General features: G+C 39.6%; 1 long non-coding RNA gene across 2 annotated transcripts in view; it reads right to left on the reverse strand.

Annotated features, from left to right (window-relative positions):
* Positions 1–13,068, reverse strand: part of LOC116502715 — a 31,440-nt gene extending 18,372 nt beyond the window's left edge. The window contains exons 1-2 of one of the 2 annotated variants that reach the window (XR_004254581.1): positions 12,560–13,068; positions 10,507–11,881 (exon numbers count right to left, since the gene is read on the reverse strand). This is a non-coding gene — a long non-coding RNA (uncharacterized LOC116502715). Of the gene's footprint in view, positions 1–10,506; positions 11,882–12,559 lie in introns of those variants that run through there. The other variant, XR_004254582.1, reaches the window with a different exon arrangement.
* Between the last annotated feature and the right edge of the window lie 19 nt (positions 13,069–13,087).

Genomic DNA, 13,087 nt, shown 5'->3' on the forward strand with positions numbered 1-13,087 from the left:
TAGCCTGACATGTGCTTCCCTGGGAAGTCTTCTCTACAAAGTATTGGGAGAGAAAGCTACCGTACTTTCAGATTTGCAAAATTTTGTTAATGTAATCTTACAATAAAGTAGAACTAGTACTTCTGGGTGTGCTTCTTGTCTGGATTGCTTCACAAGACTGATATCAGTCTTGTAAGACTGCAAATACATTTTCCTCCCATCATCTTTACAGCCCAAGAAACTAGGAAAGTCCCTTCTGAGACATTTGCTCCACTTCTATTCCTTCTGTGGGCTAAGATGCCATTTTATCTGACTGTTACCCTAGCTGTGACTCTTCGTCCTATCTCCCAAAGTCATTCCCACATACTATCAGACACACACACACACACACACACACACACACACACAAAGTGCTCAACTTACTACAGTTCATTTAGTGACCATTCAACGTTACAAAAGACACTAAAAAAGTGACGTAAAACTATTTTTGACATATATGATCGTTGCAGCATCCCCATGGACATGTAACCAAAATCCAGTCACTTGGCAACTGACTCATATTTATGACCCAGGGTGTTGTGATCACATTTTGTGAACTTCTTATAAGCCAAGTCAATGGGGGAAGCCAGATTCACTTAACAACCATGTTACTAACTTAACAACTGCCGTGATTCCCTTAACAACCGTGGCAAGGAAGGTCATTAAATGGGGCATAATTTCCCTGCAAACGATGAAACAGAAGCTTACGCCAGAAAAAGATCTTACCTCATGCTGCACTGCCAGGGTTGGGATGCCCTGCCTCCCACCAGCCAGCTGGTCGTCGGGTCTCTGCTGAGCATGCACACATGCCCACACATGTGCATGTTTGCACATTCACGCCCGCGCACCTTTCAGTTTGGCCATGTGCATGCACACAATTTGGGCACTCGGCGTCTAAAAGGTTCATCATCACTGGTATAGAATAACAGAATAACCTTGGAGGTCTTCTAGTCCAATCCCCTGCTCGAGCAGGAGACTCTATAGCAGTGATGGCGAACCTTTTAGACACCGAGTGCGCAAACTGTGTGCACGCACATGCCCAAACGGAAAGGTTTCCGGTGCACATGCCTGGACATGTGCATATGCGTGCATGCACAAATGTACGCACATGTGTGGGCATGGGCGCACGCGCAGCAGAGGCCCAAAGACCAACTGGCCGGCAGGAGACCCCAACATTGGCAGCACAGCAAGAGGTAAGATCTTTTTCTTTTGTGAAGTTCTGCTTCATCATTTGCAGGGAAACAGAAGTTCACAAAAGAAATGCCACTGAGATCTGACCTAGGACAACGGCGCATGCGCTAGCAGAGCGAGCTCTGCGTGCCACATCTGGCGCCCGTGCCTTAGGTTCGCCATCAAAATTCTATACTCTGTATTCCTCCTGTCCCTGAGTTGGCTCAAAAGTACATTGACATAAATTGTGCTGTCACTGAGGCCTCTGCTTTAACGGGCCTCATTAATGAGGCCGATAAGTGGTGTTGCCTGCACTAATTAATTAATTAATGTGTGATAGTTCCAGGCCAGTGATGGCAATGTAAACCAAGGCTTGGGAATGGAAAAGGGGTGAGTAAATTATTAAGGGGAAGGAGGTTCGGGGAAAAAAATACTCAGGCCTGGGGAAAAAAATTATAGCACTAGAAAGAAACTCAAAGAAACTGGACTTTGGGTTCAGATGAAGGGGAGAGAAACTGTCATCCGCTTCAAAACTGACAGGTTTCCATTATTATTGTCATGGCAAGCTGAGACTCAGATGAGGAGATTGACAACGGAGCAGCCATCTCTAGAGTTACCAGATGAACTACCGCCTGAGGACTTGGAGGCAGTTGAGGTGGGGCCATCCAGTAATCAACAGGAGTAGCTACTTTCAGACTTCGAAGGTGAGACATCTGAGCTGCAGCCTCCACCCATCAAAAGGGCTCGCCAGGTAGAGAAGAGAGCAGGGCAAAGGTGTTCTGCAAGGTTCCTCAGGCTCTAGTTAAGCAGAGCAGCAAAAATGAGGAGGCGGAGAAAAATCGTAGCATCAAAGACACAGAGAGCCAGGCACAGCCTGCAGAACAGACCAGGAGCTTGTTCAACTGCAGTCTCCAAGTTGAGCTAAAGAAGAAAGGGACCCAGTTTCCATGCCATGACCTTGAACATCTACTCCCATCTTCTTGGAGAACATCAGAAATTGCTTTGAAATTCTGAATATCATTGGTAGAGAATCAATGGAATTATGGAACGAATTTAAAGAAACCATTAAGGATTGAATGTGAAAAGAGGCTGTCAAAAATGAAAAACTTTTCTCAATGGTCAATACTCTTCTGGCTCCTATTTAATATTTAGTAACATCAATGTGCTGATGATACTTAGATACTCTGCTCCGGGCTAACCAAGTGATGCCTCCAAAGGCTATGGAAGTCTGGAGGGAGAAGAATAGGCTTCAACCTAACAAGGCTGAGTTGCTGTATGGGGGAGAACTTCCTGATACTGGGAAATCGCCATCTTTAGTCCTGGATGGGATTACACTGCTATGACGAGAACAGTGTTTGCACAGCCATATTTTATTTTATTTATTTCTATCCTACCTTTGTTAGTTGTACAAGTAACTCAGAGCAGCAAACAGACTTTATTCCTCCTATTTTCCCTACAACACAAATCTGGTGAGGTGAGTTGGACTTAGAGAGAATGGCTGGCACTAAATCACTCAGCTGGCTTTCATGGCTAAGGTGGGATTTGTACTCATGATCTCCCGTTTGTCTTATGCTGTTGCCCATTGTACTCTAATCTAACCCTTACCAAAATGGAAAATCAATTGAAACAAAACACCCAGAGTCACCTTGCAGGGGAGATGTGTGACATTTAATCAATAAAATAAATTGAAACAAATACTTCATTGTATGAGGAACATGCCAAATGTTGTCCAGAAACAGGTTCCCAAATATATCTGATGGTTATTTCTATTTTTTTAAACTAGGAATTAGTTGGAAAAACAAATCTAATTGTAAAATAGGAGCAGTTCCTGTAGTTATTTTCTGTAAATGGGTATTTTAGTATGGATTGGGGCTACTCTGGGAACCATTTTGCTTAGGCCATAATTGAGCTTCACACTAGAGCTTGATAGTAAATCACTGCTCTCCAGACACTTAATCCAGCTGGGCTTGACTTGGCAGAAAATTCAGACATGACCAACCAGACTAGAATCTTTATTGGAAACAAAACTAAAGCCCTAAATGCAACAGTTGATTGCCTACTACGAAGTACAAAGACTGAGACAGCATTACATAATGGTTCTTCCTAGCCTGGGAACCTCTGGAAGTTACTTTGCCAGTTTCAATTCTTATAGCAACCCTCCACCCCTTCCAATGCCATTGTATCCATTTGTAAGAATTCCTACTATAAGTTTCCATAACTTAAAATAAAATCATTTGCCCAAATAGCTTGCCGATTCTAGTTTAACTAGAATCTTAGTTCTGGGACATTTCTCTTAATTTTTTTTTACCACAGTGAACTTCTGGAGATTGTAATTTTGAAGTTGAAAATGAGTACAAGGATTGGGTTCTTAAAACTTTTCTCTTATAAAGTTTTTCATGAAAAGCTCTTCCCTCTTCACTGCTTCTTTTTATCATTCCTAGCAAGCAATAGTTTAATGCTCTTCAACTCCCTTCTCATTTGACTCTAAAGAGCCTATCCAGACTAAGCTGGATAACTGTTAATTGTAAAACTAAGAGGAGGTGAAGAAATAGGGACATTGTTTATACTTGTTGTGATAAGGGTGGGAAGTTTCATAGTTTTTCCCATTTCTTTTTTCCTCTTTCTATTTTTCTTTTTTGCTTTCTTTAGCTTTTTATTCCATTTTTTATTATTAGTTTGCACCTTCTTTTATTACTTCACTTATGAAGGTTGTTCATAAACATTTATTTAAAAAAGAGCAGGGAATGAAATAATCTGGAGAAACTGGGTTAATAAACTAGATTTTTCAAGTGAGGCAGACTTGCTTATCAGAGAAATTTAAAAAAATACAGAGTTTGGCACTAAAGCTACAATATAGTTCATAATTAGATGATATTGGCACCCAACCAAAGTTGCATCTTATCACGAAACAAGATCTTCAGCTCTTTACCATGCCCTGCACTGATCTTCATGAACAGAAACATCAGAAATATTCTTCCGAGGGATTTGTGCTTTCTGGAAAAAAAAGGAATACCGTAGTTACTTTTTACTTACTTCTTTCTTCCCTTCTTCTGGAAAGGAGGAATACTTAATTCTAGCTTGCTATTTGGAATTTTCAAGAACGTCCCACAATTCAGCCATTTGAGCACCCTTTGTGTCTGTGTTTTCCATATATGCACTCAAAGTGCTGAACTATTGAAAGTTTTTTTTTTAAAACCTTAATCAATTTTCTCGGGCTCTGGTCAAGTAATAACTCTTGAAAGCCTGAGAAGCTGCTGCTCCAGAGAAAGTTAATTTCTTGCGCGGAGACATAGCCAAATTTTGACCCGGTTTGTGGTTGCAGGTCTATGGCCACCTTAATGCAGTTGAATACAATCTCAACCATGTCTTCTCTGGTTATTCAGCAGCTGCTGATCCTGGAACTGGACCAGCAGATTTTAGAGTGGGTTGGCTGTCATCCCATTAATGCCTGGGTGTGCATGCTGGCAAAGCTTCACAGAAGGTGTGTATTTGCTTCAGCCTTCCCCATTGTGCCACCTAGTTCCATTCCAAAGCTACCCGTCTAGAAAACTACAGAGTGTAGGAAGACCGGTCTAGAGAAGGAAAGAAATGTCTTGTTTTCAATTTGAATGGCAAAATATCTCACAAAAAGAAAAAGGCAGTTTCTGATAATCAAACTGCTCATCTTTTTCAAGTGTGGCCATTCTTCCTGATTCTTTATGCCCCATCTTTGAGCAAAGCACACTACTCAAAGGAATTCAGAAAATTTAGCTGTTGTTTGGGTCAAAGCTAATGAGGATTACTTAGCAAATTGCTGCAAGATGTATCAATAAAAAGAATCAAATATCACATGTTTGTCTGCAAGTATCAACAGCCAAACCCTTACCTGCATTCCAATTTAGAACTGCTGAAGTGGCGGGTAGAGTGCTGCTACAATAATTATAGTTTATAACTCTTCTGAATATTAATCTGCTTCTTGGATTTCATCACTTGAAAGTTTTGAAAGCTGTATTTTTTCCCAAGGGGTTTGAAAACAATACACCTCTCCTAAATGCACTAGGACTTTATCTTTATTCTTCAATTTTTTATTTTTTATTTGGAAAATACATTGGATAGCCACCTTTCATGAATTATTTAATTGCAGGGAGTGAGGCTGGGTGATCCATGTGTCCTCAGCTCTCCATTTCTGTGATTTTATGATTCTTCCTTGGAATGTTGTACTCATCATTTATTAATTTATTATTTTTTATTTAAATATACCAGCTTCCCAATTTCAGTGGACTCTGCATAACATACCAAACTAGGGGGAAAAACCTTATGAAAACAGCTAAAAACATTAAATCAGATGGACAGCCTAGAGACTAGAACAATTTAATATGAAAAAAACCCCACCAAAACCAACAGAATAAATCAGGGACTTTAAACAGATAATAAACATCACCCCTCAGAGGTCAGGTTTCAAAGCTTTCCAGAACCCTAGCAGAGAGGATTCCATCTTTATCTTTGGGGGGGGGGAGGGTGCTGTTGTTATAATTGCTGGGCTATAAATTAGTTGCTTTTCTCATTCAATTGCAATCAGCTAATACAGGTAATCCTCGCTTAACAAGCATTCGTTCACTGACCATTCAAATTACCACAGCATTAAGCAAATAGTATTTATGACTGGTCTTGGAAGTTAGTTACTGCAGTGCCTGCACAGTGACATGATCAAAATGAGACGCTTGGCAGCCTATTCACATTTACGACCTCAGGAAGTGCTCCTTCTCCCTGCCACTTATTTCCACTCATCTCTGTCATTTTGACTGTCTTGCTTTCTGCTCTCCCTGCTGCCTTCCCTGTATTAGGCCTGTCACCCTGCGCTCTGCTGCCTTTGCTGCCCCCTGAAGCCCTCAATTGACCTTTGCCACTTTCTTCCTTTGGCTATTTATTAATTTATGACTTGATCTGATTTGATTTCCCATCGCAGCAAAAGACTCTGGGCGGCTCACAATTGAAAACGTATGTCCCAAAGGTGCGTCTTCAAAAGGCAACAAGACTTTCTTTGTTTTTGATCGAAGACGTTTCGCTTCTCATCCAAGAAGCTTCTTCAGTTCTGAATGAACTGCCTTTTGAAAAAAAGCACCTTTGGGACAACTATGACCTGGATGAGTGAGAATCTCCATAGATATTCAAAATATAAGACTACAATTTTTAAAAACCCAAAACATTTGTAAAACAATAAAAAGCATTAAAACAGTAAAAAAAATTTCTAATTTGAGTACATATAAACGCAAGATTTATATCCTGTTAACGATAGAGCCAGGAGGCAGGGCCCTTGGTGAATGTAACGCAGGGGTGAAATTCAGCAGCTTCTGACAGATTCTGGAGTGGGAATGGAGATTTTGCAGTATCCTTCCGCTGCCACACCCACCAAGCCACACCCACAGAATTGGTAGTAAAAAAGTTTGAATTTCACCACTGATGTTGCGCCCTAGGCTCAGGACCATAGCCATGTTTTTAGAGCTTCACAAAAGGCTAGCAGGGTTGGGGCCTGGTCAGCTAAGAACCATGAGAAGTGTCAGGGGGAGCAAAGTGCAGGTCAGTGGGGTTCAGGGCAGAGTGTTGGTTTGAGTGAAGGGTAGCAGACGCTTAAAATGGCAGATGCCCAAAATGGCAGAGATGGGAGGAAGTAGATGGGGAAGAGTTGAAAAAGAAGCCAGCATAGCAAAAAAGGAGAAATGTGAAGTCCTAACCTAAAAATTCTGGTCTAACTATTTAACTAGGACTACTTGAACTTCTGTCACTGAGCTGTTCAGGAATGCAACTTTCCCTCCCTAACAATCACTTTTTTTGGCAATGCAAATTCTGGTTCCAGTTAGATTCATTAAGTGAACACTGCCTGTATTTCTTTAGTACCCTGTGATATTATGTCACAACTCTTTTATCACTGCATGCAAACCAATGGGACACAATTCCATATAATGGAATCATGTAATGAAGATCAAGCTTGAAATTTTGGGTTATCAAAGAAAATTGATACTTTCAAATAACACAAATTTCCTTTATAACCCAGCTCTTTAGTAGATCATTTTTATTATTTTGCACTGCAGTTTTTGCATTCATGTCTCACATCCATGATTGTTTTGTTATCATTGCTATTATCTACTCTTGGATATATTACTATTATTATTTACTCTTGGATATTGATATTTTGAGGATTATATTCCTCATTGTGGCAAATTTAATAAACAGTTACCATGTATTAAAACCCCCAGAGAGAGAATTAAATTTAAATGTTACTTAACAATAGACCTAATAATAAAATTTGGCCAGACATTATTTTTCACTTCAAACTTTGAACGCCATCTGTATGCCTCCTGGAGTTACAGTGTGAGTTGGGCAACCATACATCTAATTAATAACAAACAAACAATAAATAAATAACCATACAGCTTGCTGTTGGGGAGAGAAATAAAAATTATTTTAGAGGAATCCCTTACATAAACTGCCTGAATTTCTGGACAGTAGACATACAGATGTAAATATACAAGGAGGCCTCTATTTGTAAAGCTTATGATGAACAAAAAAATTGCAAAGCCACCAAAACACACAGAATTATATAAATTTGGAGCAGGATCAGTCCAGGACCCCAAAACCCTATTTTTTAAAATTAAATGAAAGCATTTTTTTTGCATTCCAGTTTTTCTTGCACAAATTATGTGGAGTGAATAATTTTAGACACACTCACGTTTCCTTTTTTTAATTTTCCATTTAATTTGAAAATGCTTAAAAGATTGATTTATCTTTTACATGTATTAAACTGCAATCACACTAAGCAGCATCTTGCATATTATTTTATTTTGCATGCAAACGTGCGCGTTGGACTACAGACTCACATACAGATATTTTGATTAGAATATTCCTCAGTGCAACCATTTCTCTACCCTGTTTCTAGAGAACTGACTTGCAAAATGTGATCAATATCTAAAAATACTTCAGCCTTGTTTCACAAAATGCAGAATTAAGTAAATTCTCACTATGAACCAGACTGTTTTTAAAAGCCATGACAAGCTTCCTCTTGGCACAGATTGAGCTGAAGAGAGATGCTTGCTGAAAATTCAAATGCAAAAGGCAGCCTTAAAAAGCTTCTGGACCATAAATCACAAAGCAAATATAAATAAGACTAATAAGGAAGGGGATGGAAATAATTCTTCAAGGGGGAATAATTCTTTGAGAAAATAAAGCAGCACCTGGAGTTCCCCATTAAAATAATACAGAGGCCTTATGGCTGCACAATGCTTGCCTGATTGTGGATCAATACAGAATTAATTAGATTGATTTCTTGCAAAGAGAAATACTGCAAAGTTGGTCAACATTTTGAATTGTGTTAGGGTAAAAACATGTTAACTCTGCACAATATTCTTTTGTTAATTTTCTGTTTTTAATTATACATCTGGAAGGACTTTCTATATCTATCTATTTAACTACCTACTTGTCTGAGTTGCAATTTATCAATTATAGTAATCTTTCCCTTGAGGGTTGATTTGATTTTAAAATTTATTAATGCATCTTTGAAATTTCATATACTGTATTTTATTCTTGTTATTGATCATTCCGTCAAACTATTATTAACCTATACACATTTTATTTATAAATTTGATGTTTCAAAATTTTTCATAAGGTATTTTTTCTTTTTATATTTTTTCTTCCTTTTCTATTTCATTATTTTAACAATATATTTAAGTTTTAAATTTTTTAATTCTAATATTTTAATCTTTATTTTAAAGCTAAATGCTTTCACGTTATGAGCTCCTAAAAAATAAAAGACAGAGTTATGATGACAGAGAAGGTTAACTAGTGCCAACAAAGAAAAATATGATACAAGAAATCTAAGTGTTTTCATTTCTCACCAAAAAAAGCATCAGGTTCCATCAAGCAATTAACATAGTGTTTACCTTTAAGGGCCTGAAAATGTCTGATTCAAATAATAAATACAGCCTAATGTGTGCCTAGAGTCTGGAGGGCAGCCATCAATCCCCATCTTGACTGCAGATGTCCCTGAATGGAACAAAATTGGGCATTTTGCTCTGGAGGATTCCAAACAACATGCAGATGGAATGAAATTCAGCCAGCATCTATTGCTTCTTCACCAAACATTCTTGGTGGAAACAATAAGGGAGTTGGCTCACATTAGAAGCTGTGATCCACAGGCCCTTTTTAAAATATCCCCCCTCCCTACATTTTCTGGAAACCTATTGGGACAGGTCTGTTGCACTAAATCAGGAGGGGGAACTCTGGCCCTTTAATAACTTGTGGACTTAACTTCCAGAATTTCATGCTGGCTCAGGAATTCTGGGAGTTGAAGTCTGCAAGTCATAAAAGGGCCATAGTTCCCTAGCCCTCATTAAACGCAAGTCTGATTTTCCCAGGTTGCTCTAGGGCAGTTTATTCAACATAAAGATTTATCATTTGCAGTTTTTGGTCCTAATGTCTTTGTTGCTTCTGAAATTTCATATTTATTATTTACTCCAGAGCACATAATGGGGATTCTAAGACAAATTTAATTTTAGAAGATGAAAAAAATAAATGAAATTGGCACTTATTTACATGACCTTTAGAATGAAGAACTCAAATGCAAGTTTTTACAAGCCAGTTGTTTTAATAAGTATGAACCGAGTCTTTCTCTCCCCCCACCCTTTTATAATCCATCTAATCCTAAAAAAATAAATCAGGATGTTAGAACATCTTAAGCCCAATTTCTATTGCAATGGAAATTCTCAAAATAGTTTGGGGCAGAAGTAGTATACAGAAGTTAGTGGGATGAGGGTTTCCCCATTCTCGTGGACAAATCACATCTTGTAGGGAGTTGAGCTAGCTAGGTATTATGGACTGGATTGATGGATCAGACTTTAAATGAAAGAACCAGGATGCAACAGGTTCTGACCATGTAACTCTGGAACCAGCAGGCTCTCAGCTAGGTGCAGATAAGAGTCAGAAAGAGCACGATCTATTGGGAGGATGAGCTTGCAGTTCTGGAGCAGTCAGGTGATCAGTTACCTGTTGCAGAAGCTGATTCAGGGCCTAAGCTGCAAATGATCCTCAGGCCTTGCATGTGTATAAAGATTAAATGAGTAGAACAAAGTGTTCAATGAGGTCCCTCAGAAGAGGCATGACCTCGGAAAATAGGCATGCCTGAACCAGTGCTGTAAAAGATCTTGTGAGTCAGACTTCTTTTGGCAAACAACTTTTCAACCTTGCATTTACCTGAATGTACGGGGGAGGGGGGGCTTTTTCCATACCTGGATGACCCCTGAATTGGTAAAATTACTCTCAACCACAGTCCTTGGATTTGTCTACAAAGAACTTTAGCTTTTGAAATAAGTTTATTTTCTCTGAACACTTACATGCTTGCATTGTTGTAAGAACCAAGATATTTTACCAAAGTCTAACCTTAATTGTTGGCATTAAACCAAATTGGCTGCCAATTACCATGAAAAAAGTCCCACCTTACATCAATAGGGAGTAGTTGCTAGCTGAAATTGAACAATAGAAAGATCACCTAGCCCAGGAGTATCAAACTGGCAGCCTGTGAGACAGATGCATCATGTGCAGGCCACACCCACTCCGGCTCTGCAAAGGCAAAATACATCATGATACATCGCAATATATCACGTGACACAATCGGGTTTGACACCCGTGAGCTAGCCCAACTGGCAATATAGGCTATGATACCATATCCTAAATGTCCTCCTGTCTCAATACCGTATCTGAGAAATTTGATATTACTTTTGGACAGAGTCCTGTTTTCTTTTAATTCAGTACAATCTATGAGTCTTAATCCTGCAATCTTTACAGTATGTCACTGGTTTTTGATTCAAGAATGAAATTAGCACAGATGGGCTAGTTTCAGGAAGCATGCAGATGGAACATTTTTGAACTGCCCATCTCCCACAAATAGGGACCCTGATCTGTTGTACAATAAAACATTAAAACATAAAAACAGTATATAAAAGTTAAGGTTTTAAAATTAAAGATTTACAAAGAGGCGAGGACAAATAAATGCTGTTAAAATTAGTTAAAAGTTGAAGGGAAGCTTCTCGAGGCATCAGCCAGCCCCAAGGTTGTGTGGTCCTCTGCGTTCCACAAGCAAGGCCACAGAGCCATGTTTTAATTCCTTTTCAGAAGGCCAGGAGAGTGGGGGCCTGCCTCACCTCTGGGAGTAGAATATACCATAGAGCAGGGGCATTGGCTCTGTTCCTAGACCCTACAGTTGCTAACAAAGATGGCTCTTGAGTGATTTGCCCCAGATTTTATGTTCTGTTCTGCCATGGTTGTTAAGTAAATCACTGCAGTTATTAAGCATCATGCAGTCTTTCAGTGAGTCTGGCTTGTTCGCTTGTCAGACACTGTCTAGGAAAGTCAGAAAGGGCTATATAAGTCCTGCTGTTGATGAGGCTCAACTGGGACATCCCTGTAGTATAGATTTGAAGCTGTTCTAACATAGTCACAATGCTGTTCAGTATCTCGACCCCTCCCATCGTCGTCTTCTTTTTCTTCCTCTTTCTTGACTGAGGGATTGTGGCTTTATGGATGCACTGGTTGATCCTCCAACATCGCTGGTTGATCCTCCTTACTACTGTGCACTGCTTTCACTTGAGTCCCTGGAGTGGAGGTGTTGTGTGGATGAGACGACCTCTGTATTCAATGTTTCCTCCAGAGTTTTGCTCTACAGGACCTGGAATGACATTCTCAGGCTGCAGTGATATAATTTATGCAAATGATTGCCTGAACAGACAGCTACACGATTACATACATAATCTTGAAACACACCAACTAGCATGAAGATTATACAGCACTGTTCACGCTAGATTAAGAAAACTTTGATTTGAGTTTGCCTATGCATATCTGGGTCAGAACAGAGGTGATTACAGTTAATTACAAAGCTCCACATGTGGAAGGAGTGTGCTATGGGTCAAAAGAAACGATGTGCCCAGTTTTTTTTATATATAATGATCTGGAATACAGGTAGTCCTTGACTTACAACAGTTTGCTTAGTGAGTGTTCAAAGCTACAATGGCATTGAAAAGTGTCTTATGACTGTTTTTCACACTTATGGGTGCTGTAATATCCCCATGGATAAGTGATTGAAATTCAGATGCTTGGCTATTGACTCATATTTATGACAGTGGCCGTGTCCCTGGATCTTATGATCCCTTTTTTGTGACCTTCTGACAAGCAAAAGTCATTAGGGATACCTGATTCACTTTGCAACCGTGTTACTAACAACTGCAGTGATTCACTTAACAAACATGGCAAGAAAAGTAAAATGGGGGGAAAGTCACTTAACAAATGTCTCACTTAGCAACATAGATTTGGGTCTCAATTGTGGTCGTAACCTGTATAGTTTTCTTACCTCAGGTGCAACATCGTTCTGGATTCCTTGATGTTTTATAAATCCTTCCAGCCAGGACGGCATTACATACCGGGCAGGAATTGCCTGTCCTTCTGAGCCCAGGGTCTCTGCTCTTCGATTTCATTTTTGTTTTGTTCTTTTTAACAAAGTTTGACAAACTCGTCTGGCAGTGGCTTCCACTTTTGCGGCTGTCTGGGTCCTCCTCCAAATTTCTCTCCACGAATTGTCTTTTACGTTCGAGTTTTTGTAGCTTTTTAAAGCTACAAGCTCTTACATTGTACAATTTTTTTATGTACTTCCTTACTTCGTTGGTAAGTCTCTCCTCTAGGGAGCAGAAGTATCTAATTGTGAACCCGAAACATCCCAAGCCGCAATGAAATCACGAGGAGGAAGCCGGGTAGCTTCTTAGCCGGACTAAAGGCTAGGAACAAAACGCAAGTTACGCGGCGAACGCAACGCTGCATAAGAACAACCAAACATACCCAAGGCCTGCTCTCCTCCTCCTCTCCTCTCCCCCCTCCCTCACCT

This window comes from Thamnophis elegans, chromosome 2, assembly GCF_009769535.1.
Source record: "Thamnophis elegans isolate rThaEle1 chromosome 2, rThaEle1.pri, whole genome shotgun sequence".
NCBI classification, from domain to species: Eukaryota; Metazoa; Chordata; class Lepidosauria; order Squamata; family Colubridae; genus Thamnophis; species Thamnophis elegans.